At 46.1% G+C, this 23,068-nt stretch overlaps 1 protein-coding gene and 1 long non-coding RNA gene across 2 annotated transcripts in view; one reads left to right on the top strand and one right to left on the bottom strand.

Annotated features, from left to right (window-relative positions):
• NDRG3 (NDRG family member 3) overlaps positions 1 to 21,618 on the bottom strand; it is a 59,964-nt gene extending 38,346 nt beyond the window's left edge. The window contains 1 exon segment of the mRNA XM_030462971.1: positions 21,517 to 21,618. The gene's annotated coding sequence lies outside the window, so the exon portion shown is untranslated.
• On the top strand, positions 1,779 to 22,984 carry LOC115599422. The gene is made up of 3 exons (XR_003988406.1): positions 1,779 to 1,849; positions 10,183 to 10,197; positions 22,972 to 22,984. It is a non-coding gene; the product is annotated as an uncharacterized LOC115599422 (long non-coding RNA).
• Positions 22,985 to 23,068: the final 84 nt, after the last annotated feature.

Raw genomic sequence — 23,068 nt, 5'->3', positions numbered from 1 at the left:
CCAATCGGCCCAACCGCCGCGGCAGCAGCTCTCGTGGGAAGGCGGGCGCGAGCCGGGAGTTGCCAGGGCAACGGCGCCTCTGCCGTTGGTTTGCGCGGGAAGGGCGCAGTGACCCCCACCACACGCCACTGAGGCGCCAGTGATGTCCCCAGCCCGGGTCTGTCTGCTGTCCCCCTGCGGGGTCCGTCTGTTACAGTTTATAGTAGAAATAAAATAATATTGGTTGTAAAATTTTAAAAATGGACAAATTAAGAGTTAGAAGGGGCTCGGGTAGACTAAAACTCTGCTGACTCTGTTGGTTTGTGTTTTGGTTACGGGCAACACGTCCGTCCGCTGCTTTTTAGGCAAAAAGCGGTTTCTGTGCAGGAAGGGCTGGCAGACAGTATTTGCCAGGTGGGGGTTGGTCTCTTTTGCCAAAACACTTTCAACAAGACAAGAGGGCATGGTCTTAAGTTGTGCCAGGGGAAGTTTAGGTTAGATATTAGAAAGAATTTCTTTACGGAAAGAGTGATCCGGCATTGGAATGGGCTGCCCAGGGAAGTAGTGGATTCTCCGTGTCTGGAGATATTTCAAAAGAGACTGGATGTGGCACTCAGTGCCATGGTCTAGCAACTGCAACGGTGGTTCAAGGGTTGGACTTGATGATCTCTGAGGTCCCTTCCAACCCAGCCAATTCTATGATTCTATGATTTCCCCGAGCCAGCACACCTCCCCTGTAACACGGGGTTTCTTTTATACAGCCAAAATGTAAAATGACCTGACCTCTAACTACACGGGTATCATTCGCCTGGATGAATGGTTAAATAGCGTTTTGCTTTTCAGAAGGAATGGTCAGAGGGTGGGTGGCTTCTGTGAGTAGGTGTCAGTCCAGCTTAGAGGAGGGTATTTTAGTATGTTAATGAAGTTAAGTTCACAGTAGTTTAATTAGTAATTTTTTTTCCTAATACCCGTTTTACTTAGTGCTCAAGACTAAATACCTACAACTAGCATCTTCCACTCTCCTTCACACCACGATAATCTCTGCAAACAAACCTTCCAACAGCCACGCTACCCAAGGTCACTCAGTGGCTGTCAGCACCTCGGAAGCAGCCCAGCTCTGGTCCCCGTCCCACAGACACCTCTGAGGGAGGCTCAGGGAGTCCCTCCACCCCTGGCTGGTACCAAACACAGCAGGCTGAAGCCCTTCTGGTGGAAGAGTGTGCCTGTGGTGATGAGCTGTTCCATCAGCCCAAGTTACAGAATCAAAGGATTTTATTAATACTGGAAAATAACTCCGAGATCATTGAGTCGAGCCTATGACCTGACCCCACCACACTGGCTACACCAGGGCACTCAGTGCCACATCAGCCTTTCCCTAAACACCTCCAGAGATTGGGACTCCACAACTTCCCTGGGCAGTCCATCCCAATCCCTGATCACCCTCTCCATGAGGAAGTGGTTCCTGATATCCAACCTAAACCTCCCCTGGGGCAGCTCCAGGCCATGTCCTCTCCTGCTGTCACTCATTGCCTGGGAGAAGAGCCCAACCCCACCTGAGTACAAACTCCTGAAGGGAGTTGTAGAGAGTTGTAAGGTTCCCCCTACTCCAGGATAAACAACCCCTGCTGCCTCAGTCTCTCCTTAGAACTTTCCCCCTCATCCCTTCACAGCCTCATCACTCCTCTGGACCCACTCTAGCACCTCAGTGCCCTTGAAGTGAGGGGCACGGACCTGGACACAGGACCTGAGGTGAGGCCTCACCAGTGCTGAGTACAGGAGGGGACTTACATCCTTAGACTTGCTGGCCACACTATTCCTGATACAAGCCAGGATAACATTGGCTTTCTGGGCCACCTAGGCACACTGCTAGGTCATCTTCAACCAGTTGTCAACCAACAGGTAACAACAGGTAACGGTTAACTGGCTGTGCAGTACTTGAGGATCTGAGGTAGAGTTAGACAGGTGGCTTCAGAACCATCTTCCAGTAACACCGCCAAGAATGAAGCACCTTGGACCCTGGTGACCCCAAAAAGCAGGTCTCTGCCAGTCCCCACCCTCCAGGATCACAACTAAAAAGAGATATTTGGTTTTAACAGCAGTAGACACCCATGAGGAGGAACTGCACGGACAGCACACAGGTGGTACTGCAAACAGGATGCTGAGTGCTCATTGTGCTTGGCTCTGCTGAGTGGCACCAAGGTGCCCACCTGACAGGGAGTCACAGGAGATCCACTGCCTTCCTGGAGCCAAAAGCCAAGACATTGCCATGAGTGTGCCACAGGTTACCAAGGGCACAGGCTACTCTCCACTGCTGCTCTTCCACACACCCATGAACAACACCAGAACCTGAGTAGAACCCAGGAAGAGCGCAAAGCCCTGGGGGAACAAGTGAAAAATACTGGGGCTCAAGTTATCTTTTCTTCTATTTTCCCATCTAGAGGCAAGGGGGCAGCCAGAAACAGGCATATATTGCACGTCAGCTTCTGGCTACATGGCTGGTGGCTGCTGCTGTGGTTTTGGCTTTTCTGATCACAGAATTCTGATAATGTCTTAGCTGGCAACAACCCAATAGGAAGGGATGGAATCCAGGTACCTACAAGAGACAGGGGAAGCTCTGGCAGCAGGCTGGCTTTAAACTGAAGGAGTTGGTGGGTGTAGGGTTCAAACTGGCAATGCTCACATCACATCCAACTAGGGTATATGACAGGACAACCAGAGCTGTGAGAAAGGCTCCCTAGGTGCCTCCCAAGATAAGAACCTGAAGGCCAACCAATGGCATGGATATGGAGTATTCTCTTGCACCTCTCCAGGGAAACCTGTGTACTCAACTCCCTCCTGAAGGGACTCCCTCCTTTGCCTGTACACCAAAGCACACAGCATGGGGAATAAAGATGATGAATTAGAAAGCTGTGTGTGATCACAGGACCATGATCTCATTGCAATTATTGAGATGTGGTGGCTACCAGGAGGATGAGGACAGATTCATCTCAGTGGATGAATGTTCCTCACAAACTGGAACACAGAAGTTCCACCTGAACATCAGGAAAAGCTTCTTTACTTGGAGGGTGACAGAACACTGGACCAAGCTTCCCAAAGAGGTTGTGGACTCCTCTGGAGTCATTCAAAATCCACCTGGACATGATTCTGTGCCACCTGCTCCAGGTCAACCTCTAGGGGGGTTGGATTAGATCTCCAAGAGGGCCCTCCCAAACCTGACCCTTCCAGTGTCAGCTCAGTCAGGTAACTAACACCCCTTCATCACTGTGCTGTGTACAGACATCTAAAGCACTTCTACTAAAATCTTTGAAAAGCAAAACCAAACTTTTCTTCTTATTTCATTCAAACTTGAATAAATGTATTTTGGCCATCAGAAAATGCCATACTTGCAGTCAAAAGCTGATGAAACATTTCAACATCTACAACCTAAACCCGCTGTAATTCCAAGTTATCCCCCAGACATGGGAGAGACCTTTGAAGTTTTATCACAGTAAATACATATTGTATAGTATTAGATAATTAGGTCTATTGAATATAAGAACACAGAAGACAGATTTAGCTCCAAGGAGTTAATAGCTTCACTATTTTAATATGCTCTAACTGCATAAGAGGCATTCACAGGACTGATATAAATTTTCAGAACTTATATACATGGCATGAAAAATAAATTGCCAAAATTAATTTTTTATTATTTCCCCCCCATTTTTACTCATTAATGAAATGCATTTTCTCTTTACCCATGTAGCTCTGCTCCTTGGAGCTTCCCAGAATCAGCTCTTTCAGTTTGGCTTACTGCCCATTCCGCATCATCTGAAGGACAACCTTTTCTCAAGTATCACTGTCATTACTTCAAAACCATCACAACTCCTGTACTGCTGTCACTTCCATCACTTCCAGCCTGTGAACTGCCTGTCAAGCAGAAAACATCCTTATGTGTGTCAGGCTGAATTTTAGGCCCCTTCTCAGGCAGCTGGCCAGAAGAGGAGAGGCAGCTCAAATCAACACATTAAAAACCAGTAACAAATACAGAGCAATTCACAAACAAGTCAGGATGTAATTTCATTATTCATTTAATAGAATTTTGGGTTGCTGCCAGAAGGGAGGCTCCTGTCCTCCCTCTCTATGTCAGACAGAAATTCCTTCCTCTCTTTCCCTCGCATCAGGTCAATGATTCCACAGTGGTGTGACAAATCAGATCTGCTTACTGCCTCCTCAATTGTTATTTCCAGAGCTGCTTTTCACTTGGACCTGTGAACTAACTGAGAAAAAGCTCCTTGTGTACCACTTTTTTTCTAAATCTGTCAAGTATAAAGACCTTGACTTGAGATTTGATTGTAAGAAAAAGGGTTGATTTTTTTTTTTTCAGTTGAATTACAGAGTGGATAAAGCACATGCCCATGACACTGCCAGATGACACGCAGGGGCCTGCACTCAACTTCAAGATATGCCAAATCTAATCAATTTAGATAAAGTGTATACAGAATATAAAACAGAACTCAGTCTGCTAATCTGAGTTCTCTTGTTATAGGGTATTATTTCAGCATACACAGCCTCTGAAAAAGAACATTATACCTTCCAGCTCTCTTCTTCCTGCTCCTCCACCGCCTTGCAGCTGTGACCCAAACCCTGCCCTAGGCAGCGTCTGCTGCCTGGCAGCAACGTGAGCAGATTTAATGCTGCCTTTTTGCCAGGATCACTTTCTGCTCTTGTAGTGAGCTGAGTGAGTCTATCAGACAGCCACCAGGACCTGCTCACGTACTAACAACCAGACGGAAGGTCTGGAGTCACCTCCACATCCTGCAGGCTAAGTTAAGGAGCGTGTACAACATAAAGAGCTGGCAAATACAGAAATAAAGCAGTTAACTCACTACAGCCTTCACTGTACTCCCTGGATCTGAGTAACCAGGGCTAGGAACTAACATCCAGTATGTATCAGCATGGGCATTCATGCGAGGAGTTTATGAGATGTGTAGAAGCTCTTTGATAAAACAGATCATACTTTCTTATTTCAGAGAGGGTGGAAATAGATCCAGGATGCAGCAACTGAGCACGCCTTGTTCCAGCCACTGTGAGCAGCCTCCCTTGTGAGTACTGGAAGCAGTTTGTAAACACCTGCATGAACACCACAGAGACAGGATGGAAAATGCCAACAAATGCTTCAGCAGCAAACCCAGACTGCTCAGCGGGCCCGAGGCTGTCAGCTCCCTGCAAGTATGTACTGAGACCTCACCCCCACACTGGCATGTCCTTGTGCCAGGCCCTGGCCCCTTCCCTCAAGTGGCACTGGGCACACAAGGGCTCCAAGGGACCTGTTTCTCAGAATCAAACTGGAGCAGGGCTCCTTACAGATGCTCCCTTCAGATGTATTATCCCATGGAATGGGTTACAATGGAATGATCCTTTGAAGGACCTGTTTTTCAGTAGAAAACTCAATATTAATTAGGCTAAATTCAGCAGTATGACAGAAAGCCAGCAAATCTGGCTCTCATACCATCCATTTCAAGTGGAAAAAGAGATGACTTGTCAAAACAAAATATAAAATAGAGAAAGCAACAAAAAGAAAGACACCTACAAGGACCCTGGAAACTGTTAAAAATACTGTATGGGAAGCCCAGGTAATCCCTATGCCACTATGAAAGGATAAAGACAGTCACCTCATATATGAACCCTGCAGGAAAATCCTGGGAATGGCTGGAATTTAAAAAGAACTGGGAACTTTGTCCAGATGAGCAAAATAGAAAATCCCATAAAGAACAGCAAACCAAATGCAAATGAGAAGCTAAGAGGACTTAAAGAATATGAACACTCCCTTGGCAAAGGATGCTCAAGCTGACACTGTCTTACTTGTTTACTTGCTGTGTTCCTCAGCCATGTCAGAGTGAGGACCCAGCTACAGAGTGGATGAGGCCACCCCCACCACCCCCTCGGGCAAGGGGCACTGCAGAGTGGCAGAGCCATCACTGGCACTCAACAAATACTTGGCATCAGCCATCCCTCCCAAAGCTGACAGGGAGATCCCAAACCAGCACGTTTTGGGGTGCAGGCACAGCTTCCACAGAACTATGAGGTGGTTTAGTATGTGTGAAAATGGAAAGGTAAAACTCACCAAGGAGTTTAATTTAAAACCATGTTATATTCTTGTACAATAAATTCATTGGTAGAACTTGGGGATGGCAGATGTTTTTCCTAAGGTTTGCTCTCTGCTGTTTTAGTCAGTTGAAGCAGCTCACCCCGTGATCACGGGAGCAATGGAGCCAGCATAAAGATGAGAAAGAGTAGAGAGAGGAAAGAGGAAAGAGAGGAAAGAGGAAAGAGAGGAAAGAGGAGAGAGAGGAAAGAGGAGAGAGAGGAAAGAGGAGAGAGAGGAAAGAGGAGAGAGAGGAAAGAGGAGAGAGAGGAAAGAGGAGAGAGAGGAAAGAGGAGAGAGAGGAAAGAGGAGAGAGAGGAGAGACCCAAGCCTCCCCTCCCCCCCCCGTTTAGAAAGTCTTGATTACAATAGAATTATTTCCTGATTTCATTTCCTAGAAACCAGCATGAGACTAGAACATACCGCACAAAGGTGAAAGGGAAGGATAAAGGTACATGGATGACTACACCAAAGCCTAAAACTAAGTAAACTAAGTCCTCAGCTGAGCAGTACTCTGAGGGTTTCTCAGAAGTCTGGTCACAGCCTCTTCTGCAGGTGAGGAGGGCCTGACAGACACTGCAAGGTTTCCCTTTGCAGGATCTGAACGTAATCATAGAACAGCACTGCCTGGAAGGGATCTCTGGAGGTCATCCAACACAGCCTCCTACTCCAAGCAGGATTAATTTCAAACCTGGATCCAGTTGCTCAGGGCCTTACAGACTTGAAAATCTCTAAAGAAGTGAATTCCAGTATTGCACACAGAGTAATGCAAAAATTGTTTCCTTCAATCCTATGGGAATCTCCCTTGCTGCTAGAGGAAGATGTGCAGGTGATGTGATTTTTAACCTGAAACTATCAGAAACTAGAATAAAAAGAAAGAAAAGCCCAAAGTAGTGCCTGTTACAGCCAGGCATCAGCACTACTGAAGTATTCTCTTTCTAAAACTATTTAATAATGAATATGGAATCAAGTCACAGACTTCACATTAAAGGCATAGATGGAGCTGAAATTCTCCTCCTGGTAGATTTTTCACAGCAGATGTTAATATGTATGTCAAAACAGTGTTAATATTAAATTGATCCCTGCCCCTGAAAAATATTCAGTACTTTCTAGAGTAAGAACACTCTGAAGAGCTGCACAGGACCTGTGTAGTGTGAGATCCTGTCTGATACAGCTCCAGAGTGAAGGGCCAGCGAGCAGCAGAACCCCCAGCCAGCCCTCCTCCTCTCTGCTCCTACCGCTGCCCAGAATTCAAGGAGCCTCAGTCTCTCTCAGGACCTGCAGGACTTTCTTCCCCAGTGGACTGCAGTGCTGCTGTGCTTTCCACACACAGAGGTTATTTATATTCTCAGGCTTTGTGCTGCAGAAAAACTGGTAAGGCAACCTTCTCTCCTTCCCTGATGGATACAGAAATGATTAACATCTTTACCTGTTATACACAAAATATTCCTTCATCCCAACAGGACAAAACAAAAAAAAAAATAGTACTCAGTATAAAGTAACACACTCTGGAGGCTAAATCAAACACTAAAGCTCTGAGCAGCCACAACTTTCCAGAAGTTAATGTGTGTTTTCCAGAGAAGGGCCTTCCCAGTGCAAGGTCCTTGGAACAAGGCAAGTGTTAAAACACCAGCCCCAACCTTACAAGTTGTTGATAATGCCCTCTCTAGAGAGGCTGGCTTGCCAACACTCACCTGGAGAGGAATTATCAAATGTTTTCAATTGGTTTTAGTATTTCCTTCCTGTAACATTACATCCACATTTCTTCCATACACAACTTTTAGTAGAATTTAAAGACACTGCTAATTAAGTCATCTCAAATAAAATGAGCACCCTAATTAGTTCTGGATTGACACTATTCTCCCCAATATTCCTTTTTTACCCTCCTTCTCCAAGCTTCATTTCTTTTTGGAAAACAGCAGATATATTTCCCTACCCCATGTCCAGTACTGCACTGCTAGAGCCATGAATTCTAAAGATATTTAAAATGTTTGGAAGAAAGGTAAGTCAGACAATAAAATATAATTAGGACAGTATTAGTCAGCTGAGTTGTGGCACTAAGAGGTGCCAAACCCGACTGTCAATATCTTATTAGTTTTAGCCACCATCACAGAACCAAAATGTAGATTCTTTCTTCAGCCTCCTCCACAGCAACTTAAGGTAATAATTGGCCTGAGAGCACCCACAGAGCATAACACAATTAGTTAACTGTTAAGCCCCAGTAATCCAATAAGTCTGGATCATACTTCATACTTTGGAAGTAAAATGGTGATAACTCTCCTTACCACAGGATATTCCCTCAGCATCTCAAGAGCCTGCGGGGCTCAGCCTGGGGCACAGCACCCCCTGCCCAGCACTGAGGTGTCCCCAGGCACACTCAGCCCCTCCTGGGGAGCCAGGACCCCCAGGACCCCTGCTCAGGCTGCAGCTCCACACACCTCACAGCACTTACAACAGAGGGGTCACCACGAGCAGACTCTGTAACTCCTCTCCCTAGTCTTTCAGCCTTCAAATATCTCAAAGATTTGCAGGTTGAGGTAATATCCTTTAATTAACTAGCTGGAACTAATGACAAGCTATTTCTACGACTAGAAACCCTTCTCAAGGTCAGGAGCAGATGTTAAAACTGAAATGCAACTGAAACCACAGCTCACCTGAGCGGTCTGGGCGTTTAAGTGATCTCTCTCTCCACAATCAAGTAATGTTTAACAAGCTGCTCTGAATCAGCAAGCAACTGGTTTTGTCAATGAATATGTGAACACAAGATACCACAGGTAAGAAAACCACAAATAAACAGCACTCCTCCACTGGAACTACATCCAGTTTCCCTTCATCCAAAACCTTCTCCTTCAGTCTGTCCTTTTCTAAATCCTGTGGAGTAATCTCCAAATAACACTGGTTGGTATTTTACTGTTCTATTATTTCTGTAGTAGCTGAAGCTGGAAGAACCCACCACAATTCTAACAATATGTCACTACCCCAGCTCAGACCAAAAGTCTGTATTAGCTCCTGCTATGCTACTCCTAACTGGTGGAGTTCTAATACTCCAACAACAACCCCAAAATACCAGCCAGAAGGCTGGGTTGGATGTTGTGATCTGTACAAACTGTATTTGGTACTTCCACCAAAACACTTTGTTGAGAGGTTTTGCCTGATTTTGCCTCATGAGGGATGATGAGAGGGATTGGTTTCTATCCCTACTCCAACATTCAGAAGGATTTATCTTAGGAACAGCTCCAGAGCTAAGCTTCCAAAGTCCTGTGAACAGCGTTCTGATGAAGTGTTAACTGCAGAATAAATCAGCCTAAATGCAGGGAATTGTTCCAACAGATTAGAACCTCAACACCATAGAGAAAGGAGGAGGTCCTGCTCCCACTTTATAAATATCTCCCTTTGTTCTAAGCCTGCCACTCACTACCTCCATTTGGTGGTCTCAGTCCTTTTATCAGAAGAGACAGTGAATAAAGGGCTCGTGTATGCTCCACACTGCTAAGACTTTCCCATGCTTCAATCATATTCTCTTCAAAGATACATTTTGGAACTTAAAAGAATTTTGAGCTACTTAACATTCTTTGCAAGGAACTCATTTCACACTTTTGATCATTCTTGTCAACCTATTCAGGATCTCTCCCAGTTTCAACGGGTCCTCAAGATCAACAATACCAGTACTCAGGCAGCATTCACCACATGGGTGAACCACAGCAATTTGCTTCCTAGTTTGACCATTGTAATTTTTCCACAAGCATTTAATCTTCAATTCCATTCTCCAGACAACACAATAGTATTTTCATAGAACTGCCTATGATAAACCCCAAGTTTCACATCTGACTCAAAAGCCAATTCAGAGCTCATCACTGTGTACACACAGTGAGCCCTGTTTTCCAGCTGTGTTACCTGAATATTGCTATTTTATCATTCAGCACCACAGGATTTTTCTGTATTTCCTCAAAGTTAACTCTTCTATTTACTATCAGAAATACTCCAGGTTCAGTTAACAAACATTGTCATTCCTCTTCCACATATTTTTCTAACTTTGACTTCTCTGTGCTTTTGGCCTCCCCATCATTCACTGGCAATAGCTAATGCTACAGCTAGTGAAAGCACTGTATAAAATAAAACTTCCTTCTGCCTGATTTACAGGTAGATTTTTATTGGGTTACCCAAGAGTCCTCACCCTCTTCAGGAAGGCTGATAATTCTTTACTTACCTCCTGTGCCAGTCAGGCTTTCACAAAGCTTTATTACTTTCCTTTGTCTCCCAAGTGATTTCTTTCCAAGGTGCAAAGTGCTTAACTGTCTAAATTCCTTCTCCTCTTTCCTCTCATCCAGGCTTTGCTCTCTCCTCAACCTTTTTCTTTTCTAGTTATCTTATACTCAAAGAATGTGCCAGAATAATTATGCTGGTAACTATCATAGAATCATAGAATTGGCTGGGTTGGAAGGGACCTCAGAGATCATTGAGTCCAACCCTTGAACACACCTTGAATTAGCTCCAGTGTAGACTATGGCTAAGATTTTACTTATCTTTAGAGCCATTTTTCATGCTTTCTCATGGAGATGTATCAGTTTCTGTCCAGAAATGTACTTGATGCTGCCACACACCTTCACAGCTGGGCAGGCAACATAATGCCCTGCTTTCCCCACCTCTCTCAGAACTGGAAACTGTTAAAAATAATTTTTTTATTATATAATTTTTAATCTAAGTTGCTTCCCCTTGACCTCAGTTGACCTTTTAGGTACATTTTCTGCATTTGTGTACAAGCTACAGTAGGTGAGTGCCTGGCAGCTGTAAAGAGTGAAGTGTCCATCCAGTGCAGCAGTGGGAAAGTCCATGCTCCTCTCCTTGTTCAAGAGCTCCAATCAGAAGGACTCAGTGGGAATCATTACAGGCTCAGACATTTGTTTCTTTTCTAAACACTGTGTTGATTTGGTTTGTTTCCACAGTTCATCCTAATCAGTTTCATTCATCTGTTCCAGCCTCCTGTCTTGCACAGGACAGGGAATTTCTCGATGTAATTCCTTCCCCAAGCCACACGTGCTGGGGTTGAGTGGTGCTGTTCCTCTTGAGATTTTTTGAGTCAGCACTGAGTAACTTCACATTGAATGAGAGAACCAACATTTAGCACTGCAGCCCAACACACTGGCATCTGATACACTCCTCCTGTTAAATATTCAGCTCAGGTAGAGTTTAAATGTTTTGGTTTTCCTTCAGATGAAGCCATAATCAAGGAGGAAGAAGGGGAAGAGCTAAGAGCTCCAAGGCCACATTTTCAGCAATGACTCTGCAATCAGTCTGGAGTTAAACAGAGACTCTTCCCTCACCACTGCTGCCCTGCAGACAGATGGAAAGCTGTTTTCTACCTTTTATTACCCAATCACCAGTAATAAAACTTGTTGCTCTTCATCTAGCTCCTGCACAAGAGAGCCAGACAGCACAGCACTGCTCAGCCAGGCTCCCCACTGCCCTGGTGGTGGTGATGGTGATCACTGAGCTGGGTTAATGCAGTTCCTGCAGGAAGAGGCAGCACATTTTTGAGATGTGACTGTTGGGGAGTATACAGGTAAACCAGTAAAAAAAAGGATGGAACCTCCCAAGAGTTGCACAGGAACCACTGCAGTCCTCATCTGTTTGGTCAGGTAAGAGAAAGAGGTCCCCATCCTGCTGCAGCTGCACTCAGGTGCTCAGAGGCACCTTTGCTCCCACCCAACCACCTTTGCTCCCAACACTCTGCCTTTCCTGGCACATTTTACTCACACAGGTGCTTGAACCATGCTGCAGGGATGCAGAGGCCAAGAGTGTGGAACAAGTCCCTTGATTTACAGAAAGGTGAATGCCAGTCTTGAAAGCTGAGGCCCCAGACTATGAAAAGCAATTTGGAGTAACTGCTGCTGGGAAGACCTGGGGTTCTCTTAAAAATGCAAAAGAAAACCTGACTGTAGTGATTTATGACAGGTTAAAATATATCAGACTTCACTAAAGGAAATGTTTCAAGATCAGGATTTAAACTCTGTGAGCTCTTCCTAATTGAAAGCTTCAACAACACTAAGGCTGTATTTGTTTAAGCAGTTTTAGGCCAACAAGGTGACTGATGATGGCTTCTACATAAGCAGTTCATTTTAATGTGGAGACAGGATAAAAATAGCAGCCTAAGTGCCATATTTGCAATCAATCCACAGCCCAGGATGACATCTGAAGGCTGGAGATCTGAGAAAACATTAATACATCACATCAAAGGAACTGAACTACAGAAAAGCAAGATACCCACATTAACAACACTTCTCAATACAGACAATTAATGCTTGGGTTACAAATTATGCTTTCTGGTGCATTTCAATCTTTTTCCCCAACAAGCAGTCCCTACCAATCAGACAAAGCACAGAGATTCATAATCTGGAGACTGCCATAAAAGGCTGAATAGCATTTCTGCCTGAACAGTTCTTATTTTGTGAAAATCAAGTCCTGACAATATTTCTGCCTTTATGTAAAGCCTCAGATTCATATTCATTACAGATTCATTCTCTCTTTTTTTGTTGTTTTTTTCTTTTTAAGACAGCAGAAGCTTCAAGGGCTGTTTTATTGTTTTTATTGTTAAGAAACTAGAAACTGCTCTTTATTGAAGAATGAAGCAATTAAACTCTGGGGGAGGGGGAAGCAGTTATCTTGTGAAAGGCCAAAGGAAAAACCTGCTCCTCCCTTTTACTACTGACAAAAAACAAACCTAATGCTCAGTGAATCACTCCATCCATCTGGGAAATCCTGTGCAACACTATTTTAAAAGCAGGTTTTTGAAGGGTGTCTTGTGTTTGGTTTTACAGCTTCAATAAAACACTTTAAAGGCAGGGAAAAAAAATTTAAAAAAAAAAAGTTTTGTTTGGCTTGGCTTTTTTCAGAGCAAAAGAGCTTCTTGGGATAGATGAGAAGAGAAGCTCAGCTTCCACCCTGCAGCATCCCAGCCCACGGGGTTTCTACTGGAAGGGCAGCAGAGCAGCACTGCCTGGCTCAGGAGCTGAGGCTGCACCCAGCTCCCCAGCCTTTCCAGAGCACCTTCTGCTCCTCCTCACACCCCTACGGGTGCCAGGCCACTCTTCACCATCAAAAGTTCAGCATCCTCCAAGAATCCTGCTCCCTTTGGGGTACTACAGTTAAAAAAAAAAAACAAACCAAAAAACCCACCAATATGACAGACTTCTAACAAGTCTTTAAGGGTCACTGCACTGCCAAGAAAAACTGTGATCAGCAAGGAAATACCATTTTCCAACACACCTCAAAACACTGCCAAAACTGGAAGTCATTGATGTGGAACAGGCATGGGAACCCCATCCTGAGAAACCAACTGGTGAGCTCTGCAAATTGCTGTAAAGCCATTTTTATACTGGTGAGAGTGGCAGCATACTTATAATTATAGTGGCCTAGAATTACCCTTGAAAACACTTCATTTAGGCAATTACTACCAGACATAACAATAAAAGCCATTCCTCACAGTGTAAGCTAAATCACTATCAGAAGGGCTCCATGGTCTCATTACAGCAGTGAAGCTTCTGTCAGGCACAGGACCAGCCCGCCCGGGCACTGAAGCTGTTGCTTCCCAGATTTCAAAGGACTGCTGAAACACAAGCACAAAGGATCTATTATGCAGTTAATAATCCTCTATAACAGCAACTGTCAGGCCACCCAAAATTTGGTAATCACTGCCAACATTCCTGTGCATTTGCAGAGAATTCATGAGGACAATTTGGGAGTACACATCACACCAAACGTATCATTTCTTATTCAATGAATGGGAAACAAAAAACTCCAAAACCAAACTAGCAAAAAATATTTGTTAAGAAGGACATAAGAAGTCTCCATCACTGTCTTGGCAGTGTTGCCTCAGGCTGCAGGAGGGCCTTGAAAACTGTATGGCCTGCTGGGTCATCTTTATTTAAAACCCAAAAATCTTCCATTCATCACCCAAAGGTTACTTATTTCAGAAAGGAAGAATCTGGATGCCTGGAGGAGTGAGTGGTCCTTCTTATCACTGCCCTTCCACCACCTGTGCTCTCCAGCATTCCAGCACAGAAGGTCAGAACAACCTGGATACTCCCAAAGAAAATCATGTCAGCAAAGGGCTCTGACTTCCCTGCAGGTTTGGGGTGGAATCCTGGAACACAGGACAGGGAGATGCTGCGTCCCTGTCACATGTGAAGCCCAGGACTCTTGAAGCAGCAAGAATCTCACTCCCCAGCAAGAATCTCACCTCTGAGACACCTTCCCTGCTCCCTCCCTTAGGGCAGAGAAAAAATCAGTCAGCAATCAATCACTCCTGCAGAGCAGGCTGGCCACACATCCCCCACCAGAGCCACTACAGCCAGACGTGCATTTATTCCAACCCAACAAATAACCCAAGCTAAAGGACAACAAAATCTGGCTTTAAGCCCCAGTAGCTGCTTTTTTAAGGAGCGCTCTCCAACTGTAAGCCTCACACTCTGCAATTGCACATAAATAACTATTTTTGGTGTAGAAACGAGGAAAAATGCCAACACTTTATATCTCCTAAGATTTCGAAGAGAAATCTGGAGAGATCAGAGAGAGCTTTTGTGAGCAAGAGGGATCTACAGAAGCTCTGGGCATTTCCTGAGGCCTGACTGGCAGCAGGACTTAAGACTGCTGTGGTGTTGGTAGAATATTTTTTTTACTTTATGATCCCCTGGAATTTAGAGTCAACTGGCAGGAGCTCCTGCTTTTCGTGGTCACCACCATGACAGAGGCCAGGAATAAACCAGCCATGAGCTCCAAGACCATCTAAAAGCAGTTACAAATGCACAAATTAAGTGTCCAAAAGGTGACAAACACCTGGGTACCATTCAGCTGATGCTGTGGTTCTGCTCAGGGTGGTGAAAAAATGTTTTTAAACCTTCACTCCCTTATGGCAAGGCCCCATGTGTAGCAAAGTTGCTGGAATGGGTTAGGAATGGGTGACTACAGCACACAGCCCACAGCTCCACTCCTCCCTGGGGCTGGAGGCACCACTTTTTTTTTTAATTTGTGACTGAAAATATAACTAAATTAAAACTTCCAACTCTCCAAAACCCCAAATTGCTTTAACATTTTCTTGGAGACAGAGCTGATCTGAACTTTAAACTTGAAAAGAGTAGATGTGCCATAGTCTGGTAACTGCAGCAGGAGTGGATCAAGAGTTGGACTTGATGATCTCTTTCAACCCAGCCAGTTCTGTGATTCTATGATTCTCTGGGCACCCTGGGCCAGAGTCTCACCACTAGTTTTTTGGGCTGTTTTGTTTCTGTTTTTTTAAATAAAAATTGTTTCCAGTTAACCACTTATCTTAAAAATATCAGGGAAGTATGATTTTGTTCTGGGGCTGAGCTAATCCCTGTGCAGACTTTAACCAAGCGTCGTGCCTTTCTCTCTGTCAACCCCTGGATAAAGCTCAAAAATAATCTTCCCTAGCTTTGCTGGGGACCATGAGAAATGTGTTTAGTAACCTTTACATCCAAGCTGAAGGAAAAAAGAAGTTGGATTTGTAACAAGGACCATTTCTTTGATGAAAACCAGGTCAGAATGAACTCCATGAGCAAACCAACAAAGGCAGAGTGCTACAGAATGGTTAAAAATGCCTCTGTCAAGCAGTGAGTGTGGATGAGTGTGTGCCTGCCAGACCTGCCCAGCACTGCCACCCTGCAACACCTCACCTGGCAGCACAGAAAAGCAGCCTCAAACCACTGCCCAGGCCCCCAGCTTCTAACAGCTACAAAATAAATCACAAAACCACACAGAAGCCCCACTTTATGGAGAGGAAATACACCAACCCGAGGCATACAACCATGTATTTACACAAACCAAGTTCTTCCTTTTCCCTATGCAAAAGCAGAAACACCTACATTAACTGGGGAAAAAAAAAACAAGCCCAGATTTATTGGCTAAGCAAAACATTTCATATCTACCACAGCCAAAAGAAAGTGTTGAAGCCAGAAGCATCTAATTTCAGTTTCCACCCAAAGCCAATCCAAAACCTCCTCAGCAGAAAACTGTTTTGCATGACAGCACAACTGCTGAATTTTCAAGAACATACCTGAAAAGCCTATTTAGTGAACAAAGACTTCATTAAAGATCTGTATCATTTGTATTTAGCCCACTTGAATGTACACAAATCCCAAATAATTTTAGTATTTGTAAAACACCCCAAGGGCATCAGTGGCAAAATCTGTGAATTTCCAGTTATGTGGTTTTGAAATATTTCTGATGCAATTGTTCTTAAGAAATTCCAGCAAAGTATACATAAGATAAAAGGTAATACTAGATGCCTATGAAACTACAGAAATGCACTAAGCCTCCCTCCTTGATCACTGTCTTTGCAGAGGAAATTCCCTTGGCAGGCTGCTTTCGGCCTCAGCACAGTGAAAACGCCCAAGAAGTGGTGACAAAATCGATGGCTTGGTACCTGGGTGTGATTCATACAGCAAGTCAGACTCATCTCACTACAGCATCCAATTCCTGCCAATTTGAAATCAAAAGTGCAGGTCTGTGCAGAGGCACTTACAGAGCCTTCAGTCGAGACCTCAGCTGAGCCTGGAAGGTCATGGTTTCAATCAGCAGCAAGCACAGAAACGTGCACTTATCCAGCTGAATTGATTCTAATTAAATCCACACGTTTCTCTACTATCAGTGCAGCAACACTAAACCAGCATTCATTTATTTCTGGGGTTCATTTCCAGCCAGATCTGTTCCCACAGGGCAGCAGGAGTGCTGAGGGGAGCAGGGGTGAGGGCTGTGAGGATGGGCAGAACCTGACCAGGGGTGTAGAGCAGAAAAAAAAACCCCAAACCACTGCAATGTAAGGTTCAGGGCACTCTGGAACCTGGACAGCTCTGCAGCTGAGGGTAAATGTGAGAGCAGCACCTGGACTCCAGGAAAGCAGAGGCCAGGGGCTGGGCAGGACTGGTCTGTTTCCAGAGGAGGCTGCTGGGAGCCTTTTGCTGCACTCTGCCATACACAGCATCCACCAACTCTCTGGAAAAGGGGCCAAGGGGTAGAGTGCAAGGCTCCAGGGGATATAACCTATTCTGACAGCAAAGAGCAGAGCTGACTGAAGACCTGCAGAAAAACCTTATGAGACTGGGTAAACAGGAAATAAAGTAACAGATGAAATGCTGTGCAAACAAAGTAGCAGTCCAGAGGAAAATCATCCTAATTTCACATAGAGAGTGATGTGCTCCAAATTGATCATTAACATTCAGGAACTCTTGCTGGAGTCATGGCAGACTGATAAAAGCATCAGCTAACACTGGAAATATATATATATATATATATAAAAACAACCCTAACATTTGGAAATTATTAGTAATTAATCCACTCTGTAAAGCTATAGAATATCTGCATCTTAAATCCCAGAGGCTGTGCCTCTTCCTTTATTTCAGGAGGACATAAGGGAACAGGAAAATATTTGTGAAGAGGAAACAAGGTCTGAAAAGATGAATAATGAGGGATAATCAATTAGGCTAGGGGTGTTCTGCCTGGAAACAGAGATTACTGCAGTGACATATGACAGAAGCCTATGAAATCATCAGTTGCATGAAGAATGTAAGCAGCTGAGCTGTTGACTGTTTCCAAACAATACAAAAGCTGAGAGGCAGAAAATGAAGCTAGCAGCTGTCAGGTTCAAAGGAAAACAAGGAGAGGCTGCTAGCACCTACCACATCACTTGGGGTCTGCTGAGGATGTGTCTGTGCCAGGCATCTGAATGGACTGGAGACACAGGCACTCACAGAAGAAAAATACATTAACTATTAACAGGATAAATGCAAACATCTACCTCCTGACATCCTACAGCTGATGAGAGACAAGAGGGCTGTCAGACAAAGGTTTATATCATTTGGCCTCACCTTACACTCTTTTCTTATTGGTCCCTGTCAGGGCAGAACAGCAGACTGGATGTTTCCACCTGATTCTACAGCTGTTCTCACACTGCAAAACTCCATGACACCTCTGGCATTCCTCAGCCCTTCTGTGAACTCATTCAACTTCCTTACCTGGCAGAAGTTGATCTTCTGGGGAGATGGGGACACAAGAGGGTTTGTGCCCTGCTTGTTTATCAAACTGAGCTGCTTCAGGAAAACATGCAGTGAATGCTGGAGGAGGTACAAAATGGAGCAAATAAAGATCAGTCCCTTTGCATGCCAGCTGGTCATTAGATCAGTTTAAGATGTACCCCACAGCTTCACCACCAAAATACAGATTAAAAGAAGGCAGCAGATTGCCCATATCCTCTGTTCAAACACACAGGGAAAAGCCACAATTCCAGCTCTTGTAGAAGAAAAAAAAAAACAGGCTAGTTTCACGTTTTTAATCCATCTGGTAATTCAGTCTGGTTTATACAAGATGGAATTGTAAAGGTTACCTTAAAATTAAATACTGCATTTACAACCCTTACTATATTTATATTACATAAAGTGAGGAACACCCCTTTGGTGGACTAAACCTGTTGTAAACAGAGAGAGGCATCCAAATCTGGGAGGGAAAATAGCCAAAGGAAAACAAAGCTATTCCTCCCTGTGCTTCCCACACCATCGATTTCATTACTACATTAAAGGGTCTCCAGCAGGCAGAGAAGCCAAGGAGGGATGACCAGGCAGAAAAAGGGGAATGATCAATATATTAGTATAAAAATTCAGCAAGTCTGATTTACAATTCAGAATTTAAGAGAACAGAAGACCAAGTGAGACTATTAAAATCTCTCCTCAACTCTGATCTGCACAGCAGAGGGCACAGTCACCCAGCCAGCCCTATCCCAGGACCAAATCACAACTGCTTTGCTTAATCACTGACCTGACCAAGCCAGAACAGTGAGAATTTCCAGGGAAAAGTGATACAGAATTCTATAATTCACAGTCATGTGAAAAAGAGACTACTGAGATACACCAAGACACACACCAGAAACATTTTCTTTCACAAAATACTTTGTTCTCCTTTAACTGCTGTGGATTAAGCTAGGCTGTAATAATTATGGAAACAAATAGCCTTAGGCAGTGCTGCACAACTGTCCAACATGAGGTTTAAGAGTCACAAGCAGCAGAGGCATATTTAATTATACCCAAGATACAGCTGACAGATGATGAGCACAAGATAAACCCTGATAATAGAGAGCTCTGGTGTCAGCACTGCCTACAGAAATAGAACTCACTGAGTGCTTGGCTTTACCTTTTTCCAGGAAGCAAAAGTGGTGGCAGCCCAGCTGAGCTACCAGTTGTGAGAATGACAGCTAAATAATAATTAAAATAATTATTTATAGGAGTTAAATAATTAAAAATTCAAAATAATAAATAATTAAAATTCAACCCCCAAAATTGAGGTGATTTGCTTTCTCTTTTTTTATTTATGGTGCTTAGACCAGGTTATCACCATAACTTTGGAGCTTCTTAATGTAAATGCCATTCCTATATGTTACTTATAATCTTGAGCATGCAACACAGCAATGTTTAGGAAAACTGCCCAAGAAGTATCTGTAAGAATAGCTGCTGCACCTTTAAAGGACCAAAATAAACATCATACTTAATAAAGCTTCTGAAATCTAAAGGTATCCCTACACTTCTGCATTCCAATGAATAACATTCAAGATGTAAAACCAGTGTGAAACAGGAGGTGCAAACAGAAGCACTGGAGGATTTCTGAAGGTGATCTGAGGTGAGGATACAGCAAATTTAACAGGTTTCCTAATTTCAATTGATTTTTAATGTTAGATACAAAATGAGTAGCTAGGAATGTAACTACAGTCTCCAGTAATGCTGTGTCCAATGGTTGTTTAAGTTTAATTTTAGAACATTTCCATCTTATTATAAGCCAACTATAGCCACACTAACTTTCTGTCCTCAGTTTACATACCTCATGTGCCACACACAAGCTTCAGACTGTCAAACAAATCAATGAAATTGGAACATTCATTGCTAATCCTGAGCCCTCTCTATAATCTTAGTCTAATGGCCAATAAACCAAATTAATCCTGGTGACTGCCTTGCTTCATGAGGACTCTACCCCCAATTCAGTAGGAGACACACCTGGTAAGCTCTGCTCCCATAATCCATGTAAATTATTGGGCCAGAACAGCTCCAAGCTGGTTTTAAACTCAGCTCTTAGACTTCACGCTACCTTTTGATTTGTACCATAGACCAATACACTGGGGCTAAACACAGCCTGCAGGCTCCAGGATCTGGAATACACCCTGTTTTTATAGAAAAGGAAAGGCAGGAGCTTAAATCAATGAACCTTCAAGTTCTCCTGCCTGAACACAGCAGACTCATGAACACACCTGAACAGCCAAGGAGATTTTTCTCCTTATTTTCTCATCACCTCAGTATTCAGGCACAAAAAATCTTTTGGGGTTCCCTGATGCAACCCCTGACACAAACCAGACCTTTCCTCCTGAGCAAACACACAGGTCCTGCAGTTCTGCTACAAACTTTGCCCACGATCCCCGTGCTGTGTCACAGCTCCACCGGTTCCAGACCCCTCGGGCCCGAGAGGAACCAAAGAACGGACCCGAATCCAGGCTCTGGGCTGGAAACACAGATGCTGCTGCTCAGCCTGGGCAGCCCCACGCAGCCTCATGTGGCTCCTACCACATCTTCGCCCCAGACTCCACAACGAGGGTTTTTCAGAGAGCAGAAGCACCTGACTGTGCTGCAACGTTTTTAGTTACTCCCAGGGTCTTGGATTAAACACAAAAGAGACGGCCCAAGACCAAAAGTCTGAATTGAAGAAAAACACTCTGGTTCTCTGGTCCAAAGTGTATCAATCAACCGAGAATTCCGAGACCTGAGACCAGGAAGCAAAGCGACAGACGAGGGCATTGCAGAGAGCCCGGAGCGCTCCGCTCCGCTATTTACGTGTAAAAAAAAAAAAGATCTTCGCAATAAAACCAGGTGAGGTTTGGAGGCGTTTCTCTTTCTCCCCAAGGAAGCCCGCTATGACGAGGGATTATTTCCCAGCTCCGTGCCGCGCTCCCTCCTCCGCTGCCTCACAACGGCGGGAGCGGAGCCGTTCCTCAGGGGCGGCCTCTCCGAGGGGGACGCGGGAGACAGCGACCGCCCGGGCCCCTGCGGGCTGCGGCCGCCTCGGGAGACCCGCCCGGGGAACCCCCTCCCGCCCATGCTCAGGAAACCGCTGCCCGGGGACGCCCCGGGGTCGGGAAGCGGCAGCAGCGGCCGCGGGGCTCGGCGGGACAGACGGTGCCCACCGCCCGCCGCTGACCCCGGCCCGCCCGCCGCTGCCTCACCGACTCCCGCGGAGCCGCGAGCGCGGCACCTGCTGCCGACCCCGGGCCAAGCGCCGCAGAGCCCCGGCTGCGGTCGGTACCCGCGGAGGACGCGCGGGGTCGGCGCCCGTGTTCCCGCAGCCGCGGGCGGGCGTGCGGCGGAGCTCACCTGGACGGCAGGTACCTCAGCAGCTGCGGCCGCCGCGGCATGGGGGGGCGCTCTGCGCCTGCGCGCTGCGCCGCCAGCACTACGCCTGCGCCGGACGCTCCGGGGGGGTCGGGACTACAACCGAGATGGCGGCGGGGCGGGGCCGTCTCCCGGGTGGGTCCTTTGGCGCCGCCTCGCGGCCGGAGGGCGGCACTGCGGGAGGTACCGGAACAGCCCCCCCGGGGACCGCGGCTGCTGAGAGACCCCCGGGAGACCCACGGGAGACCCCCGCGGGGCCACCGCCCTCACCCGGACCTAGACCAACCTCACCCGGACCCCGACCGCCCTCACCCGGGCCCCGACCGGCGCCCGCGTTTCCCCAAGCAGTGCAGGAGGTCTGGGCAGGGACCCACCGGGAGCTGGGTCTGGGGTTACCGGGTCAGAGGCAGCAGTCCTTGAAGCTGCTTCGAAGGCTGTAACACCTCCTGCTTTGGTTTCTGTTTGGTTTTATTAGGTTTTGGGGTTTTTGTTGGAGAGCAGCCAGGCAGAAATGGACCTGGGAGTCTGGATTGCCAGGAAGCTGAACATGAGCCAGCAGTGTGCCCAGGTGGCCAAGAAGGCCAATGGCATCCTGGGCTGGCTCAGGAACAGCGTGGCCAGCAGGTCCAGGGAAGGGATTCTGCCCCTGTGCTCAGCCCTGGTGAGGCCACAGCTTGAGTCCTGTGTCCAGTTCTGGGCCCCTCAGCTCAGGAAGGAGATTGAGGTCCTGGAGCAGGTCCAGAGAAGAGCAAGGAGGCTGTGAAGGGATCCAGCAGAATTGCTGTGAGGAAGGGCTGAGGGAGCTGGGGGTGTTGAGGCTGGAGAAGAGGAGGCTCAGGGGAGACCTCATCACTCTCTGCAACTCCCTGAAAGGAGGTTGGAGCCAGGGGGGGGTCGGGCTCTTCTCCCAGGCAGATATCAGAAAGACAGGAGGCCATGGGCTTGAGAATTTTTTCCTAATATCCAACCTAAACCTTCAGCTCTGCCAGGGGAGGTTTAGGTTGGATATTAGGAAGAAATCCTTTGCAGAGAGGGTGATGAGGCATTGGGATGGGCTGCCCAGGGAGGGGGGGATTCTCCATCCCTGGAGGTTTTTAAGCAGAGACTGAATGTGGCACTGAGTGCCATGGGCTGGGAACCACGGGGGGAGTGGATCAAGGGTTGGACTTGAGGATCTCTGAGGTCCTTTCCAAACTGGATGATTCTGTGATTCTGTTTCTCTCCTCCAGAGGAACAGCTTAAGACTGACTGACTTCGGAGTGTTCTAAATAGCTTTGCTCCATCCTTCCTGCACTGGAGGCTCTCCCGATGTGCAGCCGTGTCAGGATCCCTCCCCTGACCCTCCTCTACACACCAGTGATCTCCCTCTACCCACTGCCTGTCCCTCTCCTGCTCCTTCCCTGGGGACAGCCATCCTGAGCAGCCAGCTCTGCACAGCCTGGCATTCCCAGTGCCTCCCTAGGGATTGCCTGTGCTGCCCCCAGCCCCTTGCTGCCTGGGGAAGGGGGAAAACCCCTCTGCAGGAACGGAAGCG

The sequence above is a fragment of the Calypte anna genome, chromosome 20, assembly GCF_003957555.1.
Source record: "Calypte anna isolate BGI_N300 chromosome 20, bCalAnn1_v1.p, whole genome shotgun sequence".
NCBI classification, from domain to species: Eukaryota; Metazoa; Chordata; class Aves; order Apodiformes; family Trochilidae; genus Calypte; species Calypte anna.
This window is presented reverse-complemented; position numbering and strand designations above follow the sequence as displayed.